This window comes from Rissa tridactyla, chromosome 8, assembly GCF_028500815.1.
Source record: "Rissa tridactyla isolate bRisTri1 chromosome 8, bRisTri1.patW.cur.20221130, whole genome shotgun sequence".
NCBI classification, from domain to species: domain Eukaryota; kingdom Metazoa; phylum Chordata; class Aves; order Charadriiformes; family Laridae; genus Rissa; species Rissa tridactyla.
Genome location: NC_071473.1, coordinates 20,551,108 through 20,577,820, shown reverse-complemented (window position 1 = coordinate 20,577,820; position 26,713 = coordinate 20,551,108).

Genomic DNA, 26,713 nt, shown 5'->3' with positions numbered 1-26,713 from the left:
GCCTTGTTCTATAGCTCTTTGGGAACCGCTTGCGTAGCCCCACAGACCTGGGGGCTGCAGGCTTTCCTGCTGCCTTCAGCCTCAAAACCACCCGTTTCCACTTGGCGTCACGCCAGGCCCAAAAATGGCCATCTGTCTGGAGACTGGTCCCACGCCGAAAGATGCACCAGGGAAAAATATGCCTTGTTCTAAAGCTCTTTGGGAACCGCTTGCGTAGCCCCACACACCTGGGGGCTGCAGGCTTTCCTGCTGCCTTCAGCCTCAAAACCACCCTTTTGCACTTGGCGTCACGCCAGGCCCAAAAATGGCCATCTGTCTGGAGATTTGTCCCACGCCCAAAGAGCCAGCAGGGAAAACTATGCCTTGTTCTATAGCTCTTTGGGAACCACTTGCGTAGCCCCAGACACCTGGGGGCTGCAGGCTTTCCTGCTGCCTTCAGCCTCAAAACCACCCTTTTGCACTTGGTGCCGCGCCAGGCCCAAAAATGGCCATCTGTCTGGAGATTGGTCCCACGCCCAAAGAGCCAGCAGGGAAAACTATGCCTTGTTCTAAAGCTCTTTGGGAACCGCTTGCTTAGCCCCAAACACCTGGGGGCTGCAGGCTTTCCTGCTGCCTTCAGCCTCAAAACCACCCTTTCCCACTTGGCGCCGCGCCAGGCACAAAAATGGCCATCTCTCTGGAGATTGGTCCCACGCCCAAAGAGCCATCAGGGAAAACTATGCCTTGTTCTATAGCTCTTTGGGAACCGCTTGCGTAGCCCCACAGACCTGGGGGCTGCAGGCTTTCCTGCTGCCTTCAGCCTCAAAACCACCCTTTCCCACTTGGCGCCGCGCCAGGCCCAAAAATGGCCATCTGTCTGGAGATTGGTCCCACGCCCAAAGAGCCAGCAGGGAAAACTATGCCTTGTTCTATAGCTCTTTGAGAACCACTTGCGTAGCCCCACAGACCTGGGGGCTGCAGGCTTTCCTGCTGCCTTCAGCCTCAAAACCACCCGTTTCCACTTGGCGTCACGCCAGGCCCAAAAATGGCCATCTTTCTGGAGACTGGTCCCACGCCGAAAGATGCAGCAGGGAAAAATATGCCTTGTTCTAAAGCTCTTTGGGAACCGCTTGCGTAGCCCCACACACCTGGGGGCTGCAGGCTTTCCTGCTGCCTTCAGCCTCAAAACCACCCTTTTGCACTTGGTGCCGCGCCAGGCCCAAAAATGGCCATCTGTCTGGAGATTGGTCCCACGCCCAAAGAGCCAGCAGGGAAAACTATGCCTTGTTCTAAAGCTCTTTGGGAACCGCTTGCTTAGCCCCAAACACCTGGGGGCTGCAGGCTTTCCTGATGCCTTCAGCCTCAAAACCACCATTTCCCACTTGGCGCCGCGCCACGCACAAAAATGGCCATCTCTCTGGAGATTGGTCCCACGCCCAAAGAGCCATCAGGGAAAACTATGCCTTGTTCTATAGCTCTTTGGGAACCGCTTGCGTAGCCCCACAGACCTGGGGGCTGCAGGCTTTCCTGCTGCCTTCAGCCTCAAAACCACCCTTTCCCACTTGGCGCCGCGCCAGGCCCAAAAATGGCCATCTGTCTGGAGATTGGTCCCACGCCCAAAGAGCCAGTAGGGAAAACTATGCCTTCTTCTAAAGCTCTTTCGGAACCGCTTGCGTAGGCTCACAGACCGGAGGGCTGCAGGCTTTCCTGCTGCCTTCAGCCTCAAAACCACCCTTTCCCACTTGGCGCCGCGCCAGGCCCAAAAATGGCCTTCTCTCTGGAGATTGGTCCCATGCACAAAGAGCCAGCAGGGAAAACTATGCCTTGTTCTAAAGCTCTTTGGGAACCGCTTGCGTAGCCCCACAGACCTGGGGGCTGCAGGCTTTCCTGCTGCTTTCAGCCCCATACCACCCTTTCCCACTTGGCGCCGCGCCAGACACAAAAATGGACATCTGTCTGGGGATTGGTCCCACGCCGAAAGATGCAGCAGGGAAAACTATGCCTTGTTCTAAAGCTCTTTGGGAACCGCTAGCGTAGCCCCACAGACCTGGGGGCTGCAGGCTTTCCTGCTGCCTTCAGCCTCAAAACCACCCTTTCCCACTTGGCGCCGCGCCAGACACAAAAATGGCCATCTGTCTGGAGATTGGTCCCACGCCCAAAGAGCCATCAGGGAAAACTATGCCTTGTTCTATAGCTCTTTGGGAACCGCTTGCGTAGCCCCACAGACCTGGGGGCTGCAGGCTTTCCTGCTGCCTTCAGCCTCAAAACCACCCTTTCCCACTTGGCGCCGCGCCAGGCCCAAAAATGGCCATCTGTCTGGAGACTGGTCCCACGCCGAAAGATGCAGCAGGGAAAAATATGCCTTGTTCTAAAGCTCTTTGGGAACCGCTTGCGTAGCCCCACACACCTGGGGGCTGCAGGCTTTCCTGCTGCCTTCAGCCTCAAAACCACCCGTTTCCACTTGGCGTCACGCCAGGCCCAAAAATGGCCATCTGTCTGGAGACTGGTCCCACGCCCAAAGAGCCAGCAGGGAAAACTATGCCTTGTTCTAAAGCTCTTTGGGAACCGCTTGCGTAGCCCCACACACCTGGGGGCTGCAGGCTTTCCTGCTGCCTTCAGCCTCAAAACCACCCTTTTGCACTTGGTGCCGCGCCAGGCCCAAAAATGGCCATCTGTCTGGAGATTGGTCCCACGCCCAAAGAGCCAGCAGGGAAAACTATGCCTTGTTCTAAAGCTCTTTGGGAACCGCTTGCTTAGCCCCAAACACCTGGGGGCTGCAGGCTTTCCTGCTGCCTTCAGCCTCAAAACCACCCTTTCCCACTTGGCGCCGCGCCAGGCCCAAAAATGGCCATCTGTCTGGAGATTGGTCCCACGCCCAAAGAGCCAGTAGGGAAAACTATGCCTTGTTCTATAGCTCTTTGGGAACCGCTTGCGTAGCCCCACAGACCTGGGGGCTGCAGGCTTTCCTGCTGCCTTCAGCCTCAAAACCACCCTTTCCCACTTGGCGCCGCGCCAGGCCCAAAAATGGCCATCTGTCTGGAGATTGGTCCCACGCCCAAAGAGCCAGTAGGGAAAACTATGCCTTCTTCTAAAGCTCTTTCGGAACCGCTTGCGTAGGCTCACAGACCGGAGGGCTGCAGGCTTTCCTGCTGCCTTCAGCCTCAAAACCACCCTTTCCCACTTGGCGCCGCGCCAGGCCCAAAAATGGCCTTCTCTCTGGAGATTGGTCCCATGCACAAAGAGCCAGCAGGGAAAACTATGCCTTGTTCTAAAGCTCTTTGGGAACCGCTTGCGTAGCCCCACAGACCTGGGGGCTGCAGGCTTTCCTGCTGCTTTCAGCCCCATACCACCCTTTCCCACTTGGCGCCGCGCCAGGCCCAAAAATGGCCATCTGTCTGCAGATTGGTCCCACGCCCAAAGAGCCAGCAGGGAAAACTATGCCTTGTTCTATAGCTCTTTGGGAACCGCTTGCGTAGCCCCACAGACCTGGGGGCTGCAGGCTTTCCTGCTGCCTTCAGCCTCAAAAGCACCCTTTCCCACTTGGCGCCGCGCCAGGCCCAAAAATGGCCATCTGTCTGGAGATTGGTCCCACGCCCAAAGAGCCAGTAGGGAAAACTATGCCTTCTTCTAAAGCTCTTTCGGAACCGCTTGCGTAGGCCCACAGACCGGAGGGCTGCAGGCTTTCCTGCTGCCTTCAGCCTCAAAACCACCCTTTCCCACTTGGCGCCGCGCCAGGCCCAAAAATGGCCTTCTCTCTGGAGATTGGTCCCATGCACAAAGAGCCAGCAGGGAAAATTATGCCTTGTTCTAAAGCTCTTTGGGAACCGCTTGCGTAGCCCCACAGACCTGGGGGCTGCAGGCTTTCCTGCTGCTTTCAGCCCCATACCACCCTTTCCCACTTGGCGCCGCGCCAGGCCCAAAAATGGCCATCTGTCTGCAGATTGGTCCCACGCCCAAAGAGCCAGCAGGGAAAACTATGCTTTGTTCTATAGCTCTTTGGGAACCGCTTGCGTAGCCCCACAGACCTGGGGGCTGCAGGCTTTCCTGCTGCCTTCAGCCTCAAAAGCACCCTTTCCCACTTGGCGCCGCGCCAGACACATAAATGGCCATCTGTCTGGAGATTGGTCCCACGCCCAAAGAGCCAGCAGGGAAAACTATGCCTTGTTCTAAAGCTCTTTGAGAACCGCTTGCGTAGCCCCACACACCTCGGGGCTGCAGGCTTTCCTGCTGCCTTCAGCCCACTTGGTGCCGTGCCAGGCTCAAAAATGGCCACATCCCTGGAGATTGGTCCCACGCCCAAAGAGCCAGCAGGGAAAACTATGCCTTGTTCTAAAGCTCTTTGGGAAGCGCTTGCGTAGCCCCACAGACCTGGGGTCTGCAGGCTTTCCTGCTGCCTTCAGCCTCAAAACCACCCTTTCCCACTTGGCGCCGCGCCAGGCCGAAAAATGGCCATATATCTGGAGATTGGTCCCACGCCCAAAGAGCCAGCAGGGAAAACTATGCCTTGTTCTATAGCTCTTTGGGAACCGCTTGCGTAGCCCCACAGACCTGGGGGCTGCAGGCTTTCCTGCTGCCTTCAGCCTCAAAACCACCCGTTTCCACTTGGCGTCACGCCAGGCCCAAAAATGGCCATCTGTCTGGAGACTGGTCCCACGCCCAAAGAGCCAGCAGGGAAAACTATGCCTTGTTCTAAAGCTCTTTGGGAACCGCTTGCGTAGCCCCACAGACCTGGGGGCTGCAGGCTTTCCTGCTGCCTTCAGCCTCAAAACCACCCTTTTGCACTTGGCGTCACGCCAGGCCCAAAAATGGCCATCTGTCTGGAGATTTGTCCCACGCCCAAAGAGCCAGCAGGGAAAACTATGCCTTGTTCTATAGCTCTTTCGGAACCGCTTGCGTAGCCCCCCACACCTGGGGGCTGCAGGCTTTCCTGCTGCCTTCAGCCTCAAAACCACCCTTTCCCACTTGGCGCCGCGCCAGGCCCAAAAATGGCCATCTGTCTGCAGATTGGTCCCACGCCCAAAGAGCCAGCAGGGAAAACTATGCCTTGTTCTAAAGCTCTTTGGGAACCGCTTGCGTAGGCCCACAGACCTGGGGGCTGCAGGCTTTCCTGCTGCCTTCAGCCTCAAAACCACCCTTTCCCACTTGGCGCTGCGCCAGGCCCAAAAATGGCCATCTGTCTGGAGATTGGTCCCACACCCAAAGAGCCAGCAGGGAAAACTATGCCTTGTTCTATAGCTCTTTGGGAACCGCTTGCGTAGCCCCACACACCTGGGGGCTGCAGGCTTTCCTGCTGCCTTCAGCCTCAAAACCACCCTTTCCCACTTGGAGCCGCGCGAGGCACAAAAATGGCCTTATCGCTGGAGATTGGTCCCATGCCCAAAGAGCCAGCAGAGAAAACTATGCCTTGTTCTAAAGCTCTTTGGGAACCGCTTGCTTAGCCCCTCACACCTGGGGGCTGCAGGCTTTCCTGCTGCCTTCAGCCTCAAAACCACCCTTTCCCACTTGGCGTCACGCCAGGCCCAAATATGGCCATCTGTCTGGAGATTGGTCCCACGCCCAAAGAGCCAGCAGGGAAAACTATGCCTTGTTCTAAAGCTCTATGGGAACCAGTTGCGTAGCCCCACAGACCTGGGGGCTGCAGGCTTTCCTGCTGCCTTCAGCCTCAAAACCACCCTTTCCCACTTGGCGCCGCGCCAGACACAAAAATGGCCTTTTCTCTGGAGATTGGTCCCACGCCGAAAGAGGCAGCAGGGAAAACTGTGGCTTGCTCTAAAGCTCTTTGGGAACCGCTTGCGTAGCCCCACAGACCTGTGGGCTGCAGGCTTTCCTGCTGCCTTCAGCCTCAAAAACACCCGATCCCACTTGGCGCTGCACCAGGCCCAAAAATGGCCATCTGTCTGCAGATTGGTCCCACGCCCAAAGAGCCAGCAGGGAAAACTATGCCTTGTTCTATAGCTCTTTGGGAACCGCTTGCGTAGCCCCACACACCTGGGGGCTGCAGGCTTTCCTGCTGCCTTCAGCCTCAAAACCACCCGTTTACACTTGGCGTCACGCCAGGCCCAAAAATGGCCATCTGTCTGGAGACTGGTCCCACGCCGAAAGATGCAGCAGGGAAAAATATGCCTTGTTCTAAAGCTCTTTGGGAACCGCTTGCGTAGCCCCCTCACACCTGGGGGCTGCAGGCTTTCCTGCTGCCTTCAGCCTCAAAACCACCCTTTTGCACTTGGCGTCACGCCAGGCCCAAAAATGGCCATCTGTCTGGAGATTGGTCCCACGCCCAAAGAGCCAGCAGGGAAAACTATGCCTTGTTCTATAGCTCTTTGGGAACCGCTTGCGTAGCCCCACACACCTGGGGGCTGCAGGCTTTCCTGCTGCCTTCAGCCTCAAAACCACCCTTTCCCACTTGGCGCCGCGCCAGGCCCAAAAATGGCCATCTGTCTGCAGATTGGTCCCACGCCCAAAGATCCAACAGGGAAAACTATGCCTTGTTCTATAGCTCTTTGGGAACCGCTTGCGTAGCCCCACACACCTGGGGGCTGCAGGCTTTCCTGCTGCCTTCAGCCTCAAAACCACCCTTTCCCACTTGGCGCCGCGCCAGGCCCAAAAATGGCCTTATCTCTGGAGATTGGTCCCATGCCCAAAGAGCCAGCAGGGAAAACTATGCCTTGTTCTAAAGCTCTTTGGGAACCGCTTGCGTAGGCCCACAGACCTGGGGGCTGCAGGCTTTCCTGCTGCCTTCAGCCTCAAAACCACCCTTTCCCACTTGGCGCCGCGCCAGGCCCAAAAATGGCCATCTGTCTGGAGATTGGTCCCACGCCCAAAGAGCCAGCAGGGAAAGCTATGCCTTGTTCTATAGCTCTTTGGGAACCACTTGCGTAGCCCCACACACCTGGGGGCTGCAGGCTTTCCTGCTGCCTTCAGCCTCAAAACCACCCTTTCCCACTTGGAGCCGCGCGAGGCACAAAAATGGCCTTATCTCTGGAGATTGGTCCCATGCCCAAAGAGCCAGCAGAGAAAACTATGCCTTGTTCTAAATCTCTTTGGGAACCGCGTGCGTAGCCCCTCACACCTGGGGGCTGCAGGCTTTCCTGCTGCCTTCAGCCTCAAAACCACCCTTTCCCACTTGGCGTCACGCCAGGCCCAAAAATGGTCATCTGTCTGGAGATTGGTCCCACGCCCAAAGAGCCAGCAGGGAAAACTATGCCTTGTGTTATAGCTCTTTGGGAACCGCTTGCGTAGGCCCACAGACCTGGGGGCTGCAGGCTTTCCTGCTGCCTTCAGCCTCAAAACCACCCTTTCCCACTTGGCGCCGCGCCAGACACAAAAATGGACATCTGTCTGGAGATTGGTCCCACGCCGAAAGATGCAGCAGGGAAAACTATGCCTTGTTCTAAAGCTCTTTGGGAACTGCTTGCGTAGCCCCACAGACCTGGGGGCTGCAGGCTTTCCTGCTGCCTTCAGCCTCAAAACCACCCTTTCCCACTTGGCGCCGCGCCAGGCCCAAAAATGGCCTTTTCTCTGGAGATTGGTCCCACGCCCAAAGAGCCAGCAGGGAAAACTATGCCTTGTTCTAAAGCTCTTTGGGAACCGCTAGCGTAGCCCCACACACCTGGGGGCTGCAGGCTTTCCTGCTGCCTTCAGCCTCAAAAACACCCGATCCCACTTGGCTCTGCACCAGGCCCAAAAATGGCCATCTGTCTGGAGATTGGTCCCACGCCCAAAGAGCCAGCAGGGAAAACTATGCCTTGTTCTATAGCTCTTTGAGAACCACTTGCGTAGCCCCACAGACCTGGGGGCTGCAGGCTTTCCTGCTGCCTTCAGCCTCAAAACCACCCGTTTCCACTTGGCGTCACGCCAGGCCCAAAAATGGCCATCTGTCTGGAGACTGGTCCCACGCCGAAAGATGCAGCAGGGAAAACTATGCCTTGTTCTAAAGCTCTTTGGGAACCGCTTGCTTAGCCCCAAACACCTGGGGGCTGCAGGCTTTCCTGCTGCCTTCAGCCTCAAAACCACCCTTTCCCACTTGGCGCCGCGCCAGGCCCAAAAATGGCCATCTGTCTGCAGATTGGTCCCACGCCCAAAGAGCCAGCAGGGAAAACTATGCCTTGTTCTAAAGCTCTTTGGGAACCGCTTGCGTAGGCCCACAGACCTGGGGGCTGCAGGCTTTCCTGCTGCCTTCAGCCTCAAAACCACCCTTTCCCACTTGGCGCTGCGCCAGGCCCAAAAATGGCCATCTGTCTGGAGATTGGTCCCACACCCAAAGAGCCAGCAGGGAAAACTATGCCTTGTTCTATAGCTCTTTGGGAACCGCTTGCGTAGCCCCACAGACCTGGGGGCTGCAGGCTTTCCTGCTGCCTTCAGCCTCAAAACCACCCTTTCCCACTTGGAGCCGCGCGAGGCACAAAAATGGCCTTATCTCTGGAGATTGGTCCCATGCCCAAAGAGCCAGCAGAGAAAACTATGCCTTGTTCTAAAGCTCTTTGGGAACCGCTTGCTTAGCCCCTCACACCTGGGGGCTGCAGGCTTTCCTGCTGCCTTCAGCCTCAAAACCACCCTTTCCCACTTGGCGTCACGCCAGGCCCAAATATGGCCATCTGTCTGGAGATTGGTCCCACGCCCAAAGAGCCAGCAGGGAAAACTATGCCTTGTTCTAAAGCTCTATGGGAACCAGTTGCGTAGCCCCACAGACCTGGGGGCTGCAGGCTTTCCTGCTGCCTTCAGCCTCAAAACCACCCTTTCCCACTTGGCGCCGCGCCAGACACAAAAATGGCCTTTTCTCTGGAGATTGGTCCCACGCCGAAAGAGGCAGCAGGGAAAACTGTGGCTTGCTCTAAAGCTCTTTGGGAACCGCTTGCGTAGCCCCACAGACCTGTGGGCTGCAGGCTTTCCTGCTGCCTTCAGCCTCAAAAACACCCGATCCCACTTGGCGCTGCACCAGGCCCAAAAATGGCCATCTGTCTGCAGATTGGTCCCACGCCCAAAGAGCCAGCAGGGAAAACTATGCCTTGTTCTATAGCTCTTTGGGAACCGCTTGCGTAGCCCCACACACCTGGGGGCTGCAGGCTTTCCTGCTGCCTTCAGCCTCAAAACCACCCGTTTACACTTGGCGTCACGCCAGGCCCAAAAATGGCCATCTGTCTGGAGACTGGTCCCACGCCGAAAGATGCAGCAGGGAAAAATATGCCTTGTTCTAAAGCTCTTTGGGAACCGCTTGCGTAGCCCCCTCACACCTGGGGGCTGCAGGCTTTCCTGCTGCCTTCAGCCTCAAAACCACCCTTTTGCACTTGGCGTCACGCCAGGCCCAAAAATGGCCATCTGTCTGGAGATTGGTCCCACGCCCAAAGAGCCAGCAGGGAAAACTATGCCTTGTTCTATAGCTCTTTGGGAACCGCTTGCGTAGCCCCACACACCTGGGGGCTGCAGGCTTTCCTGCTGCCTTCAGCCTCAAAACCACCCTTTCCCACTTAGTGCCACGCCAGGCCCAAAAATGGCCATCTGTCTGCAGATTGGTCCCACGCCCAAAGATCCAACAGGGAAAACTATGCCTTGTTCTATAGCTCTTTGGGAACCGCTTGCGTAGCCCCACACACCTGGGGGCTGCAGGCTTTCCTGCTGCCTTCAGCCTCAAAACCACCCTTTCCCACTTGGCGCCGCGCCAGGCCCAAAAATGGCCTTATCTCTGGAGATTGGTCCCATGCCCAAAGAGCCAGCAGGGAAAACTATGCCTTGTTCTAAAGCTCTTTGGGAACCGCTTGCGTAGGCCCACAGACCTGGGGGCTGCAGGCTTTCCTGCTGCCTTCAGCCTCAAAACCACCCTTTCCCACTTGGCGCCGCGCCAGGCCCAAAAATGGCCATCTGTCTGGAGATTGGTCCCACGCCCAAAGAGCCAGCAGGGAAAGCTATGCCTTGTTCTATAGCTCTTTGGGAACCACTTGCGTAGCCCCACACACCTGGGGGCTGCAGGCTTTCCTGCTGCCTTCAGCCTCAAAACCACCCTTTCCCACTTGGAGCCGCGCGAGGCACAAAAATGGCCTTATCTCTGGAGATTGGTCCCATGCCCAAAGAGCCAGCAGAGAAAACTATGCCTTGTTCTAAATCTCTTTGGGAACCGCGTGCGTAGCCCCTCACACCTGGGGGCTGCAGGCTTTCCTGCTGCCTTCAGCCTCAAAACCACCCTTTCCCACTTGGCGTCACGCCAGGCCCAAAAATGGTCATCTGTCTGGAGATTGGTCCCACGCCCAAAGAGCCAGCAGGGAAAACTATGCCTTGTGTTATAGCTCTTTGGGAACCGCTTGCGTAGGCCCACAGACCTGGGGGCTGCAGGCTTTCCTGCTGCCTTCAGCCTCAAAACCACCCTTTCCCACTTGGCGCCGCGCCAGACACAAAAATGGACATCTGTCTGGAGATTGGTCCCACGCCGAAAGATGCAGCAGGGAAAACTATGCCTTGTTCTAAAGCTCTTTGGGAACTGCTTGCGTAGCCCCACAGACCTGGGGGCTGCAGGCTTTCCTGCTGCCTTCAGCCTCAAAACCACCCTTTCCCACTTGGCGCCGCGCCAGGCCCAAAAATGGCCTTTTCTCTGGAGATTGGTCCCACGCCCAAAGAGCCAGCAGGGAAAACTATGCCTTGTTCTAAAGCTCTTTGGGAACCGCTAGCGTAGCCCCACACACCTGGGGGCTGCAGGCTTTCCTGCTGCCTTCAGCCTCAAAAACACCCGATCCCACTTGGCTCTGCACCAGGCCCAAAAATGGCCATCTGTCTGGAGATTGGTCCCACGCCCAAAGAGCCAGCAGGGAAAACTATGCCTTGTTCTATAGCTCTTTGAGAACCACTTGCGTAGCCCCACAGACCTGGGGGCTGCAGGCTTTCCTGCTGCCTTCAGCCTCAAAACCACCCGTTTCCACTTGGCGTCACGCCAGGCCCAAAAATGGCCATCTGTCTGGAGACTGGTCCCACGCCGAAAGATGCAGCAGGGAAAACTATGCCTTGTTCTAAAGCTCTTTGGGAACCGCTTGCTTAGCCCCAAACACCTGGGGGCTGCAGGCTTTCCTGCTGCCTTCAGCCTCAAAACCACCCTTTCCCACTTGGCGCCGCGCCAGACACAAAAATGGCCATCTGTCTGGAGATTGGTCCCACGCCCAAAGAGCCAACAGGGAAAACTATGCCTTGTTCTATAGCTCTTTGAGAACCGCTTGCGTAGCCCCACAGACCTGGGGGCTGCAGGCTTTCCTGCTGCCTTCAGCCCACTTGGCGCCGCGCCAGGCACAAAAATGGCCATCTCTCTGGAGATTGGTCCCACGCCCAAAGAGCCAGCAGGGAAAACTATGCCTTGTTCTATAGCTCTTTGAGAACCGCTTGCGTAGCCCCCCACACCTGGGGGCTGCAGGCTTTCCTGCTGCCTTCAGCCTCAAAACCACCCTTTTGCACTTGGCGCCGTGCCAGGCCCAAAAATGGCCATCTCTCTGGAGACTGGTCCCACGCCCAAAGAGCCAGCAGGGAAAACTATGCCTTGTTCTAAAGCTCTTTGGGAACCGCTTGCGTAGCCCCACAGACCTGGGGGCTGCAGGCTTTCCTGCTGCCTTCAGCCTCAAAACCACCCTTTTCCACTTGGCGTCACGCCAGGCCCAAAAATGGTCATCTGTCTGGAGACTGGTCCCACGCCGAAAGATGCAGCAGGGAAAAATATGCCTTGTTCTAAAGCTCTTTGGGAACCGCTTGCGTAGCCCCACAGACCTGGGGGCTGCAGGCTTTCCTGCTGCCTTCAGCCTCAAAACCACCCTTTCCCACTTGGCGCCGCACCAGGCCCCAAAATGGCCATCTGTCTGGAGATGGGTCCCACGCCCAAAGAGCCAGCAGGGAAAACTATGCCTTTTTCTAAAGCTCTTTGGGAACCGCTTGCGTAGCCCCACAGACCTGGGGGCTGCAGGCTTTCCTGCTGCCTTCAGCCTCAAAACCACCCTTTCCCACTTGGCGCCGCGCCAGGCCCAAAAATGGCCTTATCTCTGGAGATTGGTCCCATGCCCAAAGAGCCAGCAGGGAAAACTATGCCTTGTTCTAAAGCTCTTTGGGAACTGCTTGCGTAGGCCCACAGACCTGGGGGCTGCAGGCTTTCCTGCTGCCTTCAGCCTCAAAACCACCCTTTCCCACTTGGCGCTGCGCTAGGCCCAAAAATGGCCATCTGTCTGGAGATGGGTCCCACACCCAAAGAGCCAGCAGGGAAAACTATGCCTTGTTCTATAGCTCTTTGGGAACCGCTTGCGTAGGCCCACAGACCTGGGGGCTGCAGGCTTTCCTGCTGCCTTCAGCCTCAAAACCACCCTTTCCCACTTGGAGCCGCGCGAGGCACAAAAATGGCCTTATCTCTGGAGATTGGTCCCATGCCCAAAGAGCCAGCAGAGAAAACTATGCCTTGTTCTAAAGCTCTTTGGGAACCGCGTGCGTAGCCCCTCACACCTGGGGGCTGCAGGCTTTCCTGCTGCCTTCAGCCTCAAAACCACCCTTTCCCACTTGGCGTCACGCCAGGCACAAAAGTGGCCTTATCTCTGGGATTGGACCCACGCCCAAAGAGCCAGCAGGGAAAACTATGCCTTGTTCTATAGCTCTTTGGGAACCGCTTGCGTAGCCCCAAATATCTGGGGGCTGCAGGCTTTCCTGCTGCCTTCAGCCTCAAAACCACCCTTTCCCACTTGGCGCCGCGCCAGACACAAAAATGGACATCTGTCTGGAGATTGGTCCCACGCCCAAAGAGCCAGCAGGGAAAACTATACCTTGTTCTAAAGCTCTTTGGGAACCGCTTGCGTAGCCCCACAGACCTGGGGGCTGCAGGCTTTCCTGCCGCCTTCAGCCTCAAAACCACCCTTTCCCACTTGGCGCCGCGCCAGGCACAAAAATGGCCATCTGTCTGGAGATTGGTCCCACGCCCAAAGAGCCAGCAGGGAAAACTATGCCTTGTTCTATAGTTCTTTGGGAACCGCTAGCGTAGCCCCACAGACCTGGGGGCTGCAGGCTTTCCTGCTGCCTTCAGCCTCAAAACCAACCGATCCCACTTGGCGGTGCACCAGGCCCAAAAATGGCCATCTGTCTGGAGATTGGTCCCACGCCCAAAGAGGCAGCAGGGAAAACTATGCCTTGTTCTATAGCTCTTTGAGAACCGCTTGCGTAGCCCCACACACCTGGGGGCTGCAGGCTTTCCTGCTGCCTTCAGCCTCAAAACCACCCTTTCCCACTTGGCGCCGCGCCAGGCCCAAAAATGGCCATCTGTCTGGAGATTGGTCCCACGCCCAAAGAGCCAGCAGGGAAAACTATGCCTTGTTCTATAGCTCTTTGGGAACCGCTTGCGTAGCCCCACAGACCTGGGGGCTGCAGGCTTTCCTGCTGCCTTCAGCCTCAAAACCACCCGTTTCCACTTGGCGTCACGCCAGGCCCAAAAATGGCCATCTGTCTGGAGACTGGTCCCACGCCGAAAGATGCAGCAGGGAAAACTATGCCTTGTTCTCAAGCTCTTTGGGAACCGCTTGCGTAGCCCCACAGACCTGGGGGCTGCAGGCTTTCCTGCTGCCTTCAGCCTCAAAACCACCCTTTCCCACTTGGCGCCGCGCCAGGCCCAAAAATGGCCATCTCTCTGGAGATTGGTCCCACGCCCAAAGAGCCAGCAGGGAAAACTATGCCTTGTTCTATAGCTCTTTGGGAACCGCTTGCGTAGCCCCACACACCTGGGGGCTGCAGGCTTTCCTGCTGCCTTCAGCCTCAAAACCACCCGTTTCCACTTGGCGTCACGCCAGGCCCAAAAATGGCCATCTGTCTGGAGACTGGTCCCACGCCCAAAGAGCCAGCAGGGAAAACTATGCCTTGTTCTAAAGCTCTTTGGGAACCGCTTGCGTAGCCCCACACACCTGGGGGCTGCAGGCTTTCCTGCTGCCTTCAGCCTCAAAACCACCCTTTCCCACTTGGCGCCGCGCCAGGCCCAAAAATGGCCATCTGTCTGGAGATTTGTCCCACGCCCAAAGAGCCAGCAGGGAAAACTATGCCTTGTTCTAAAGCTCTTTGGGAACCGCTTGCTTAGCCCCAAACACCTGGGGGCTGCAGGCTTTCCTGCTGCCTTCAGCCTCAAAACCACCCTTTCCCACTTGGCGCCGCGCCAGGCACAAAAATGGCCATCTCTCTGGAGATTGGTCCCACGCCCAAAGAGCCATCAGGGAAAACTATGCCTTGTTCTATAGCTCTTTCGTGACCGCTTGCGTAGCCCCACAGACCTGGGGGCTGCAGGCTTTCCTGCTGCCTTCAGCCTCAAAACCACCCTTTCCCACTTGGCGCCGCGCCAGGCCCAAAAATGGCCTTATCTCTGGAGATTGGTCCCATGCACAAAGAGCCAGCAGGGAAAACTATGCCTTGTTCTAAAGCTCTTTGGGAACCGCTTGCGTAGCCCCACAGACCTGGGGGCTGCAGGCTTTCCTGCTGCTTTCAGCCCCATACCACCCTTTCCCACTTGGCGCCGCGCCAGGCCCAAAAATGGCCATCTGTCTGCAGATTGGTCCCACGCCCAAAGAGCCAGCAGGGAAAACTATGCCTTGTTCTATAGCTCTTTGGGAACCGCTTGTGTAGCCCCACAGACCTGGGGGCTGCAGGCTTTCCTGCTGCCTTCAGCCTCAAAAGCACCCTTTCCCACTTGGCGCCGCGCCAGACACAAAAATGGCCATCTGTCTGGAGATTGGTCCCACGCCCAAAGAGCCAGCAGGGAAAACTATGCCTTGTTCTAAAGCTCTTTGAGAACCGCTTGCGTAGCCCCACACACCTCGGGGCTGCAGGCTTTCCTGCTGCCTTCAGCCCACTTGGTGCCGTGCCAGGCTCAAAAATGGCCACATCCCTGGAGATTGGTCCCACGCCCAAAGAGCCAGCAGGGAAAACTATGCCTTGTTCTAAAGCTCTTTGGGAACCGCTTGCGTAGCCCCACAGACCTGGGGGCTGCAGGCTTTCCTGCTGCCTTCAGCCTCAAAACCACCCGTTTCCACTTGGCGTCACGCCAGGCCCAAAAATGGCCATCTGTCTGGAGACTGGTCCCACGCCCAAAGAGCCAGCAGGGAAAACTATGCCTTGTTCTAAAGCTCTTTGGGAACCGCTTGCGTAGCCCCACAGACCTGGGGGCTGCAGGCTTTCCTGCTGCCTTCAGCCTCAAAACCACCCTTTCCCACTTGGCGCTGCGCCAGGCCCAAAAATCGCCTTATCTCTGGAGATTGGTCCCATGCCCAAAGAGCCAGCAGGGAAAACTATGCCTTGTTCTAAAGCTCTTTGGGAACCGCTTGCGTAGCCCCACAGACCTGGGGGCTGCAGGCTTTCCTGCTGCCTTCAGCCCACTTGGCGCCGCGCCAGACACAAAAATGGCCATCTGTCTGGAGATTGGTCCCATGCCCAAAGAGCCAGCAGGGAAAACTATGCCTTGTTCTATAGCTCTTTGGGAACCGCTTGCGTAGCCCCCCCACACCTGGGGGCTGCAGGCTTTCCTGCTGCCTTCAGCCTCAAAACCACCCTTTCCCACTTGGCGCCGCGCCAGGCCCAAAAATGGCCATCTGTCTGCAGATTGGTCCCACGCCCAAAGAGCCAGCAGGGAAAACTATGCCTTGTTCTAAAGCTCTTTGGGAACCGCTTGCGTAGGCCCACAGACCTGGGGGCTGCAGGCTTTCCTGCTGCCTTCAGCCTCAAAACCACCCTTTCCCACTTGGCGCTGCGCCAGGCCCAAAAATGGCCATCTGTCTGGAGATTGGTCCCACACCCAAAGAGCCAGCAGGGAAAACTATGCCTTGTTCTATAGCTCTTTGGGAACCGCTTGCGTAGCCCCAGAGACCTGGGGGCTGCAGGCTTTCCTGCTGCCTTCAGCCTCAAAACCACCCTTTCCCACTTGGAGCCGCGTGAGGCACAAAAATGGCCTTATCTCTGGAGATTGGTCCCATGCCCAAAGAGCCAGCAGAGAAAACTATGCCTTGTTCTAAAGCTCTTTGGGAACCGCTTGCTTAGCCCCTCACACCTGGGGGCTGCAGGCTTTCCTGCTGCCTTCAGCCTCAAAACCACCCTTTCCCACTTGGCGTCACGCCAGGCCCAAATATGGCCATCTGTCTGGAGATTGGTCCCACGCCCAAAGAGCCAGCAGGGAAAACTATGCCTTGTTCTATAGCTCTTTGGGAACCGCTTGCGTAGCCCCACACACCTGGGGGCTGCAGGCTTTCCTGCTGCCTTCAGCCTCAAAACCACCCTTTCCCACTTGGCGCCGCGCCAGGCCCAAAAATGGCCATCTGTCTGCAGATTGGTCCCACGCCCAAAGATCCAACAGGGAAAACTATGCCTTGTTCTATAGCTCTTTGGGAACCGCTTGCGTAGCCCCACAGACCTGGGGGCTGCAGGCTTTCCTGCTGCCTTCAGCCTCAAAACCACCCTTTCCCACTTGGCGCCGCGCCAGGCCCAAAAATGGCCTTATCTCTGGAGATTGGTCCCATGCCCAAAGAGCCAGCAGGGAAAACTATGCCTTGTTCTAAAGCTCTTTGGGAACCGCTTGCGTAGCCCCACAGACCTGGGGGCTGCAGGCTTTCCTGCTGCCTTCAGCCTCAAAACCACCCTTTCCCACTTGGCGCTGCGCTAGGCCCAAAAATGGCCATCTGTCTGGAGATTGGTCCCACGCCCAAAGAGCCAGCAGGGAAAGCTATGCCTTGTTCTATAGCTCTTTGGGAACCGCTTGCGTAGCCCCACACACCTGGGGGCTGCAGGCTTTCCTGCTGCCTTCAGCCTCAAAACCACCCTTTCCCACTTGGAGCTGCGCGAGGCACAAAAATGGCCTTATCTCTGGAGATTGGTCCCATGCCCAAAGAGCCAGCAGAGAAAACTATGCCTTGTTCTAAATCTCTTTGGGAACCGCGTGCGTAGCCCCTCACACCTGGGGGCTGCAGGCTTTCCTGCTGCCTTCAGCCTCAAAACCACCCTTTCCCACTTGGCGTCACGCCAGGCCCAAAAATGGTCATCTGTCTGGAGATTGGTCCCACGCCCAAAGAGCCAGCAGGGAAAACTATGCCTTGTTCTATAGCTCTTTGGGAACCGCTTGCGTAGCCCCACACACCTGGGGGCTGCAGGCTTTCCTGCTGCCTTCAGCCTCAAAACCACCCTTTCCCACTTGGCGCCGCGCCAGGCCCAAAAATGGCCTTTTCTCTGGAGATTGGTCCCACGCCCAAAGAGCCAGCAGGGAAAACTATGCCTTGTTCTATAGCTCTTTGGGAACCGCTAGCGTAGCCCCACACACCTGGGGGCTGCAGGCTTTCCTGCTGCCTTCAGCCTCAAAAACACCCGATCCCACTTGGCGCTGCACCAGGCCCAAAAATGGCCATCTGTCTGGAGATTGGTCCCACGCCCAAAGAGCCAGCAGGGAAAACTATGCCTTGTTCTATAGCTCTTTGAGAACCACTTGCGTAGCCCCACAGACCTGGGGGCTGCAGGCTTTCCTGCTGCCTTCAGCCTCAAAACCACCCGTTTCCACTTGGCGTCACGCCAGGCCCAAAAATGGCCATCTGTCTGGAGACTGGTCCCACGCCGAAAGATGCAGCAGGGAAAACTATGCCTTGTTCTAAAGCTCTTTGGGAACCGCTTGCGTAGCCCCACAGACCTGGGGGCTGCAGGCTTTCCTGCTGCCTTCAGCCTCAAAACCACCCTTTCCCACTTGGCGCCGCACCAGGCCCCAAAATGGCCATATGTCTGGAGATGGGTCCCACGCCCAAAGAGCCAGCAGGGAAAACTATGCCTTTTTCTAAAGCTCTTTGGGAACCGCTTGCGTAGCCCCACAGACCTGGGGGCTGCAGGCTTTCCTGCTGCCTTCAGCCTCAAAACCACCCTTTCCCACTTGGCGCCGCGCCAGGCCCAAAAATGGCCTTATCTCTGGAGATTGGTCCCACGCCCAAAGAGCCAGCAGGGAAAACTATGCCTTGTTCTAAAGCTCTTTGGGAACCGCTTGCGTAGGCCCACAGACCTGGGGGCTGCAGGCTTTCCTGCTGCCTTCAGCCTCAAAACCACCCTTTCCCACTTGGCGCTGCGCTAGGCCCAAAAATGGCCATCTGTCTGGAGATGGGTCCCACACCCAAAGAGCCAGCAGGGAAAACTATGCCTTGTTCTATAGCTCTTTGGGAACCGCTTGCGTAGCCCCACAGACCTGGGGGCTGCAGGCTTTCCTGCTGCCTTCAGCCTCAAAACCACCCTTTCCCACTTGGAGCCGCGCGAGGCACAAAAATGGCCTTATCTCTGGAGATTGGTCCCATGCACAAAGAGCCAGCAGAGAAAATTATGCCTTGTTCTAAAGCTCTTTGGGAACCGCGTGCGTAGCCCCTCACACCTGGGGGCTGCAGGCTTTCCTGCTGCCTTCAGCCTCAAAACCACCCTTTCCCACTTGGCGTCACGGCAGGCACAAAAGTGGCCTTATCTCTGGGATTGGACCCACGCCCAAACAGCCAGCATGGAAAACTATGCCTTGTTCTATAGCTCTTTGGGAACCGCTTGCGTAGCCCCAAATATCTGGGGGCTGCAGGCTTTCCTGCTGCCTTCAGCCTCAAAACCACCCTTTCCCACTTGGCGCCGCGCCAGACACAAAAATGGACATCTGTCTGCAGATTGGTCCCACGCCGAAAGATCCAGCAGGGAAAACTATACCTTGTTCTAAAGCTCTTTGGGAACCGCTTGCGTAGCCCCACAGACCTGGGGGCTGCAGGCTTTCCTGCCGCCTTCAGCCTCAAAACCACCCTTTCCCACTTGGCGCCGCGCCAGGCACAAAAATGGCCATCTCTCTGGAGATTGGTCCCACGCCCAAAGAGCCAGCAGGGAAAACTATGCCTTGTTCTATAGTTCTTTGGGAACCGCTAGCGTAGCCCCACAGACCTGGGGGCTGCAGGCTTTCCTGCTGCCTTCAGCCTCAAAACCACCCGATCCCACTTGGCGGTGCACCAGGCCCAAAAATGGCCATCTGTCTGGAGATTGGTCCCACGCCCAAAGAGGCAGCAGGGAAAAATATGCCTTGTTCTATAGCTCTTTGAGAACCGCTTGCGTAGCCCCACACACCTGGGGGCTGCAGGCTTTCCTGCTGCCTTCAGCCTCAAAACCACCCTTTCCCACTTGGCGCCGCGCCAGGCCCAAAAATGGCCATCTGTCTGGAGATTGGTCCCACGCCCAAAGAGCCAGCAGGGAAAACTATGCCTTGTTCTATAGCTCTTTGGGAACCGCTTGCGTAGCCCCACAGACCTGGGGGCTGCAGGCTTTCCTGCTGCCTTCAGCCTCAAAACCACCCGTTTCCACTTGGCGTCACGCCAGGCCCAAAAATGGCCATCTGTCTGGAGACTGGTCCCACGCCGAAAGATGCAGCAGGGAAAACTATGCCTTGTTCTATAGCTCTTTGGGAACCGCTTGCGTAGCCCCACAGACCTGGGGGCTGCAGGCTTTCCTGCTGCCTTCAGCCTCAAAACCACCCTTTCCCACTTGGCGCCGCGCCAGGCCCAAAAATGGACATCTGTCTGCAGATTGGTCCCACGCCGAAAGAGCCAGCAGGGAAAACTATACCTTGTTCTAAAGCTCTTTGGGAACCGCTTGCTTAGCCCCACACACCTGGGGGCTGCAGGCTTTCCTGCTGCCTTCAGCCTCAAAACCACCCTTTCCCACTTGGCGCCGCGCCAGGCACAAAAATGGCCATCTCTCTGGAGATTGGTCCCACGCCCAAAGAGCCAGCAGGGAAAACTATGCCTTGTTCTCAAGCTCTTTGGGAACCGCTTGCGTAGCCCCACACACCTGGGGGCTGCAGGCTTTCCTGCTGCCTTCAGCCTCAAAACCACCCGATCCCACTTGGCGCTGCACCAGGCCCAAAAATGGCCATCTGTCTGGAGATTGGTCCCACGCCCAAAGAGCCAGCAGGGAAAACTATGCCTTGTTCTATAGCTCTTTGGGAACCGCTTGCGTAGCCCCACACACCTGGGGGCTGCAGGCTTTCCTGCTGCCTTCAGTCTCAAAACCACCCGTTTCCACTTGGCGTCACGCCAGGCCCAAAAATGGCCATCTGTCTGGAGACTGGTCCCACGCCGAAAGATGCAGCAGGGAAAACTATGCCTTGTTCTATAGCTCTTTGGGAACCGCTTGCGTAGCCCCAGACACCTGGGGGCTGCAGGCATTCCTGCTGCCTTCAGCCTCAAAACCACCCTTTCCCACTTGGCGCCGTGCCAGGCCCAAAAATGGCCATCTGTCTGGAGATTGGTCCCACGCCCAAAGAGCCAGCAGGGAAAACTATGCCTTGTTCTAAAGCTCTTTGGGAACCGCTTGCTTAGCCCCAAACACCTGGGGGCTGCAGGCTTTCCTGCTGCCTTCAGCCTCAAAACCACCCTTTCCCACTTGGCGCCGCGCCAGGCACAAAAATGGCCATCTCTCTGGAGATTGGTCCCACGCCCAAAGAGCCATCAGGGAAAACTATGCCTTGTTCTATAGTTCTTTGGGAACCGCTAGCGTAGCCCCACAGACCTGGGGGCTGCAGGCTTTCCTGCTGCCTTCAGCCTCAAAACCACCCGATCCCACTTGGCGCTGCACCAGGCCCAAAAATGGCCATCTGTCTGGAGATTGGTCCCACGCCCAAAGAGCCAGCAGGGAAAACTATGCCTTGTTCTATAGCTCTTTGAGAACCGCTTGCGTAGCCCCACAGACCTGGGGGCTGCAGGCTTTCCTGCTGCCTTCAGCCCACTTGGCGCCGCGCCAGGCCCAAAAATGGCCATCTGTCTGGAGATTTGTCCCACGCCCAAAGAGCCAGCAGGGAAAACTATGCCTTGTTCTATAGCTCTTTGAGAACCGCTTGCGTAGCCCCCCACACCTGGGGGCTGCAGGCTTTCCTGCTGCCTTCAGCCTCAAAACCACCCTTTCCCACTTGGCGCCGCGCCAGGCCCAAAAATGGCCATCTGTCTGGAGATTGGTCCCACGCCCAAAGAGCCAGCAGGGAAAACTATGCCTTGTTCTAAAGCTCTTTGGGAACCGCTTGCGTAGCCCCACAGACCTGGGGGCTGCAGGCTTTCCTGCTGCCTTCAGCCTCAAAACCACCCTTTTCCACTTGGCGTCACGCCAGGCCCAAAAATGGCCATCTGTCTGGAGACTGGTCCCACGCCGAAAGATGCAGCAGGGAAAAATATGCCTTGTTCTAAAGCTCTTTGGGAACCGCTTGCGTAGCCCCACAGACCTGGGGGCTGCAGGCTTTCCTGCTGCCTTCAGCCTCAAAACCACCCTTTCCCACTTGGCGCCGCACCAGGCCCCAAAATGGCCATCTGTCTGGAGATGGGTCCCACGCCCAAAGAGCCAGCAGGGAAAACTATGCCTTTTTCTAAAGCTCTTTGGGAACCGCTTGCGTAGCCCCACAGACCTGGGGGCTGCAGGCTTTCCTGCTGCCTTCAGCCTCAAAACCACCCTTTCCCACTTGGAGCCGCGCGAGGCACAAAAATGGCCTTATCTCTGGAGATTGGTCCCATGCACAAAGAGCCAGCAGAGAAAATTATGCCTTGTTCTAAAGCTCTTTGGGAACCGCGTGCGTAGCCCCTCACACCTGGGGGCTGCAGGCTTTCCTGCTGCCTTCAGCCTCAAAACCACCCTTTCCCACTTGGCGTCACGGCAGGCACAAAAGTGGCCTTATCTCTGGGATTGGACCCACGCCCAAACAGCCAGCATGGAAAACTATGCCTTGTTCTATAGCTGTTTGGGAACCGCTTGCGTAGCCCCAAATATCTGGGGGCTGCAGGCTTTCCTGCTGCCTTCAGCCTCAAAACCACCCTTTCCCACTTGGCGCCGCGCCAGACACAAAAATGGACATCTGTCTGCAGATTGGTCCCACGCCGAAAGATCCAGCAGGGAAAACTATACCTTGTTCTAAAGCTCTTTGGGAACCACTTGCGTAGCCCCACAGACCTGGGGGCTGCAGGCTTTCCTGCCGCCTTCAGCCTCAAAACCACCCTTTCCCACTTGGCGCCGCGCCAGGCACAAAAATGGCCATCTCTCTGGAGATTGGTCCCACGCCCAAAGAGCCAGCAGGGAAAACTATGCCTTGTTCTATAGTTCTTTGGGAACCGCTAGCGTAGCCCCACAGACCTGGGGGCTGCAGGCTTTCCTGCTGCCTTCAGCCTCAAAACCACCCTTTCCCACTTGGCGCCGCGCCAGGCCCAAAAATGGCCATCTGTCTGGAGATTGGTCCCACGCCCAAAGAGCCAGCAGGGAAAACTATGCCTTGTTCTATAGCTCTTTGGGAACCGCTTGCGTAGCCCCACAGACCTGGGGGCTGCAGGCTTTCCTGCTGCCTTCAGCCTCAAAACCACCCGTTTCCACTTGGCGTCACGCCAGGCCCAAAAATGGCCATCTGTCTGGAGACTGGTCCCACGCCGAAAGATGCAGCAGGGAAAACTATGCCTTGTTCTATAGCTCTTTGGGAACCGCTTGCGTAGCCCCACAGACCTGGGGGCTGCAGGCTTTCCTGCTGCCTTCAGCCTCAAAACCACCCTTTCCCACTTGGCGCCGCGCCAGGCCCAAAAATGGACATCTGTCTGCAGATTGGTCCCACGCCGAAAGAGCCAGCAGGGAAAACTATACCTTGTTCTAAAGCTCTTTGGGAACCGCTTGCTTAGCCCCACAGACCTGGGGGCTGCAGGCTTTCCTGCTGCCTTCAGCCTCAAAACCACCCTTTCCCACTTGGCGCCGCGCCAGGCACAAAAATGGCCATCTCTCTGGAGATTGGTCCCACACCCAAAGAGCCAGCAGGGAAAACTATGCCTTGTTCTCAAGCTCTTTGGGAACCGCTTGCGTAGCCCCACAGACCTGGGGGCTGCAGGCTTTCCTGCTGCCTTCAGCCTCAAAACCACCCGATCCCACTTGGCGCTGCACCAGGCCCAAAAATGGCCATCTGTCTGGAGATTGGTCCCACGCCCAAAGAGCCAGCAGGGAAAACTATGCCTTGTTCTATAGCTCTTTGGGAACCGCTTGCGTAGCCCCACACACCTGGGGGCTGCAGGCTTTCCTGCTGCCTTCAGTCTCAAAACCACCCGTTTCCACTTGGCGTCACGCCAGGCCCAAAAATGGCCATCTGTCTGGAGACTGGTCCCACGCCGAAAGATGCAGCAGGGAAAACTATGCCTTGTTCTATAGCTCTTTGGGAACCGCTTGCGTAGCCCCAGACACCTGGGGGCTGCAGGCATTCCTGCTGCCTTCAGCCTCAAAACCACCCTTTGCCACTTGGCGCCGCGCCAGGTCCAAAAATGGCCATCTGTCTGGAGATTGGTCCCACGCCCAAAGAGCCAGCAGGGAAAACTATGCCTTGTTCTAAAGCTCTTTGGGAACCGCTTGCGTAGCCCCACAGACCTGGGGGCTGCAGGCTTTCCTGCTGCCTTCAGCCTCAAAACCACCCTTTCCCACTTGGCGCCGCGCCAGGCCCAAAAATGGCCTTATCTCTGGAGATTGGTCCCACGCCCAAAGAGCCAGCAGGGAAAACTATGCCTTGTTCTATAGTTCTTTGGGAACCGCTAGCGTAGCCCCACAGACCTGGGGGCTGCAGGCTTTCCTGCTGCCTTCAGCCTCAAAACCACCCTTTCCCACTTGGCGCTGCGCTAGGCCCAAAAATGGCCATCTGTCTGGAGATGGGTCCCACACCCAAAGAGCCAGCAGGGAAAACTATGCCTTGTTCTATAGCTCTTTGGGAACCGCTTGCGTAGCCCCACAGACCTGGGGGCTGCAGGCTTTCCTGCTGCCTTCAGCCTCAAAACCACCCTTTCCCACTTGGAGCCGCGCGAGGCACAAAAATGGCCTTATCTCTGGAGATTGGTCCCATGCACAAAGAGCCAGCAGAGAAAATTATGCCTTGTTCTAAAGCTCTTTGGGAACCGCGTGCGTAGCCCCTCACACCTGGGGGCTGCAGGCTTTCCTGCTGCCTTCAGCCTCAAAACCACCCTTTCCCACTTGGCGTCACGGCAGGCACAAAAGTGGCCTTATCTCTGGGATTGGACCCACGCCCAAACAGCCAGCATGGAAAACTATGCCTTGTTCTATAGCTCTTTGGGAACCGCTTGCGTAGCCCCAGAGACCTGGGGGCTGCAGGCTTTCCTGCTGCCTTCAGCCTCAAAACCACCCTTTCCCACTTGGCGCCGCGCCAGACACAAAAATGGACATCTGTCTGCAGATTGGTCCCACGCCGAAAGATCCAGCAGGGAAAACTATACCTTGTTCTAAAGCTCTTTGGGAACCGCTTGCGTAGCCCCACAGACCTGGGGGCTGCAGGCTTTCCTGCCGCCTTCAGCCTCAAAACCACCCTTTCCCACTTGGCGCCGCGCCAGGCACAAAAATGGCCATCTCTCTGGAGATTGGTCCCACGCCCAAAGAGCCAGCAGGGAAAACTATGCCTTGTTCTATAGTTCTTTGGGAACCGCTTGCGTAGGCCCACAGACCTGGGGGCTGCAGGCTTTCCTGCTGCCTTCAGCCTCAAAACCACCCGATCCCACTTGGCGGTGCACCAGGCCCAAAAATGGCCATCTGTCTGCAGATTGGTCCCACGCCGAAAGAGCCAGCAGGGAAAACTATACCTTGTTCTAAAGCTCTTTGGGAACCGCTTGCTTAGCCCCACACACCTGGGGGCTGCAGGCTTTCCTGCTGCCTTCAGCCTCAAAACCACCCTTTCCCACTTGGCGCCGCGCCAGGCACAAAAATGGCCATCTCTCTGGAGATTGGTCCCACGCCCAAAGAGCCAGCAGGGAAAACTATGCCTTGTTCTCAAGCTCTTTGGGAACCGCTTGCGTAGCCCCACAGACCTGGGGGCTGCAGGCTTTCCTGCTGCCTTCAGCCTCAAAACCACCCGATCCCACTTGGCGCTGCACCAGGCCCAAAAATGGCCATCTGTCTGGAGATTGGTCCCACGCCCAAAGAGCCAGCAGGGAAAACTATGCCTTGTTCTATAGCTCTTTGGGAACCGCTTGCGTAGCCCCACACACCTGGGGGCTGCAGGCTTTCCTGCTGCCTTCAGTCTCAAAACCACCCGTTTCCACTTGGCGTCACGCCAGGCCCAAAAATGGCCATCTGTCTGGAGACTGGTCCCACGCCGAAAGATGCAGCAGGGAAAACTATGCCTTGTTCTATAGCTCTTTGGGAACCGCTTGCGTAGCCCCAGACACCTGGGGGCTGCAGGCATTCCTGCTGCCTTCAGCCTCAAAACCACCCTTTCCCACTTGGCGCCGCGCCAGGCCCAAAAATGGCCATCTGTCTGGAGATTGGTCCCACGCCCAAAGAGCCAGCAGGGAAAACTATGCCTTGTTCTAAAGCTCTTTGGGAACCGCTTGCTTAGCCCCAAACACCTGGGGGCTGCAGGCTTTCCTGCTGCCTTCAGCCTCAAAACCACCCTTTCCCACTTGGCGCCGCGCCAGGCACAAAAATGGCCATCTCTCTGGAGATTGGTCCCACGCCCAAAGAGCCATCAGGGAAAACTATGCCTTGTTCTATAGTTCTTTGGGAACCGCTAGCGTAGCCCCACAGACCTGGGGGCTGCAGGCTTTCCTGCTGCCTTCAGCCTCAAAACCACCCGATCCCACTTGGCGCTGCACCAGGCCCAAAAATGGCCATCTGTCTGGAGATTGGTCCCACGCCCAAAGAGGCAGCAGGGAAAACTATGCCTTGTTCTATAGCTCTTTGAGAACCGCTTGCGTAGCCCCACAGACCTGGGGGCTGCAGGCTTTCCTGCTGCCTTCAGCCCACTTGGCGCCGCGCCAGGCCCAAAAATGGCCATCTGTCTGGAGATTGGTCCCACGCCCAAAGAGCCAGCAGGGAAAACTATGCCTTGTTCTATAGCTCTTTGAGAACAGCTTGCGTAGCCCCCCACACCTGGGGGCTGCAGGCTTTCCTGCTGCCTTCAGCCTCAAAACCACCCTTTCCCACTTGGCGCCGCGCCAGGCCCAAAAATGGCCATCTGTCTGGAGATTGGTCCCACGCCCAAAGAGCCAGCAGGGAAAACTATGCCTTGTTCTAAAGCTCTTTGGGAACCGCTTGCGTAGCCCCACAGACCTGGGGGCTGCAGGCTTTCCTGCTGCCTTCAGCCTCAAAACCACCCTTTTCCACTTGGCGTCACGCCAGGCCCAAAAATGGCCATCTGTCTGGAGACTGGTCCCACGCCGAAAGATGCAGCAGGGAAAAATATGCCTTGTTCTAAAGCTCTTTGGGAACCGCTTGCGTAGCCCCACAGACCTGGGGGCTGCAGGCTTTCCTGCTGCCTTCAGCCTCAAAACCACCCTTTCCCACTTAGCGCCGCACCAGGCCCCAAAATGGCCATCTGTCTGGAGATGGGTCCCACGCCCAAAGAGCCAGCAGGGAAAACTATGCCTTTTTCTAAAGCTCTTTGGGAACCGCTTGCGTAGCCCCACAGACCTGGGGGCTGCAGGCTTTCCTGCTGCCTTCAGCCTCAAAACCACCCTTTCCCACTTGGCGCCGCGCCAGGCCCAAAAATGGCCTTATCTCTGGAGATTGGTCCCACGCCCAAAGAGCCAGCAGGGAAAACTATGCCTTGTTCTAAAGCTCTTTGGGAACCGCTTGCGTAGCCCCACAGACCTGGGGGCTGCAGGCTTTCCTGCTGCCTTCAGCCTCAAAACCACCCTTTCCCACTTGGCGCTGCGCTAGGCCCAAAAATGGCCATCTGTCTGGAGATGGGTCCCACACCCAAAGAGCCAGCAGGGAAAACTAT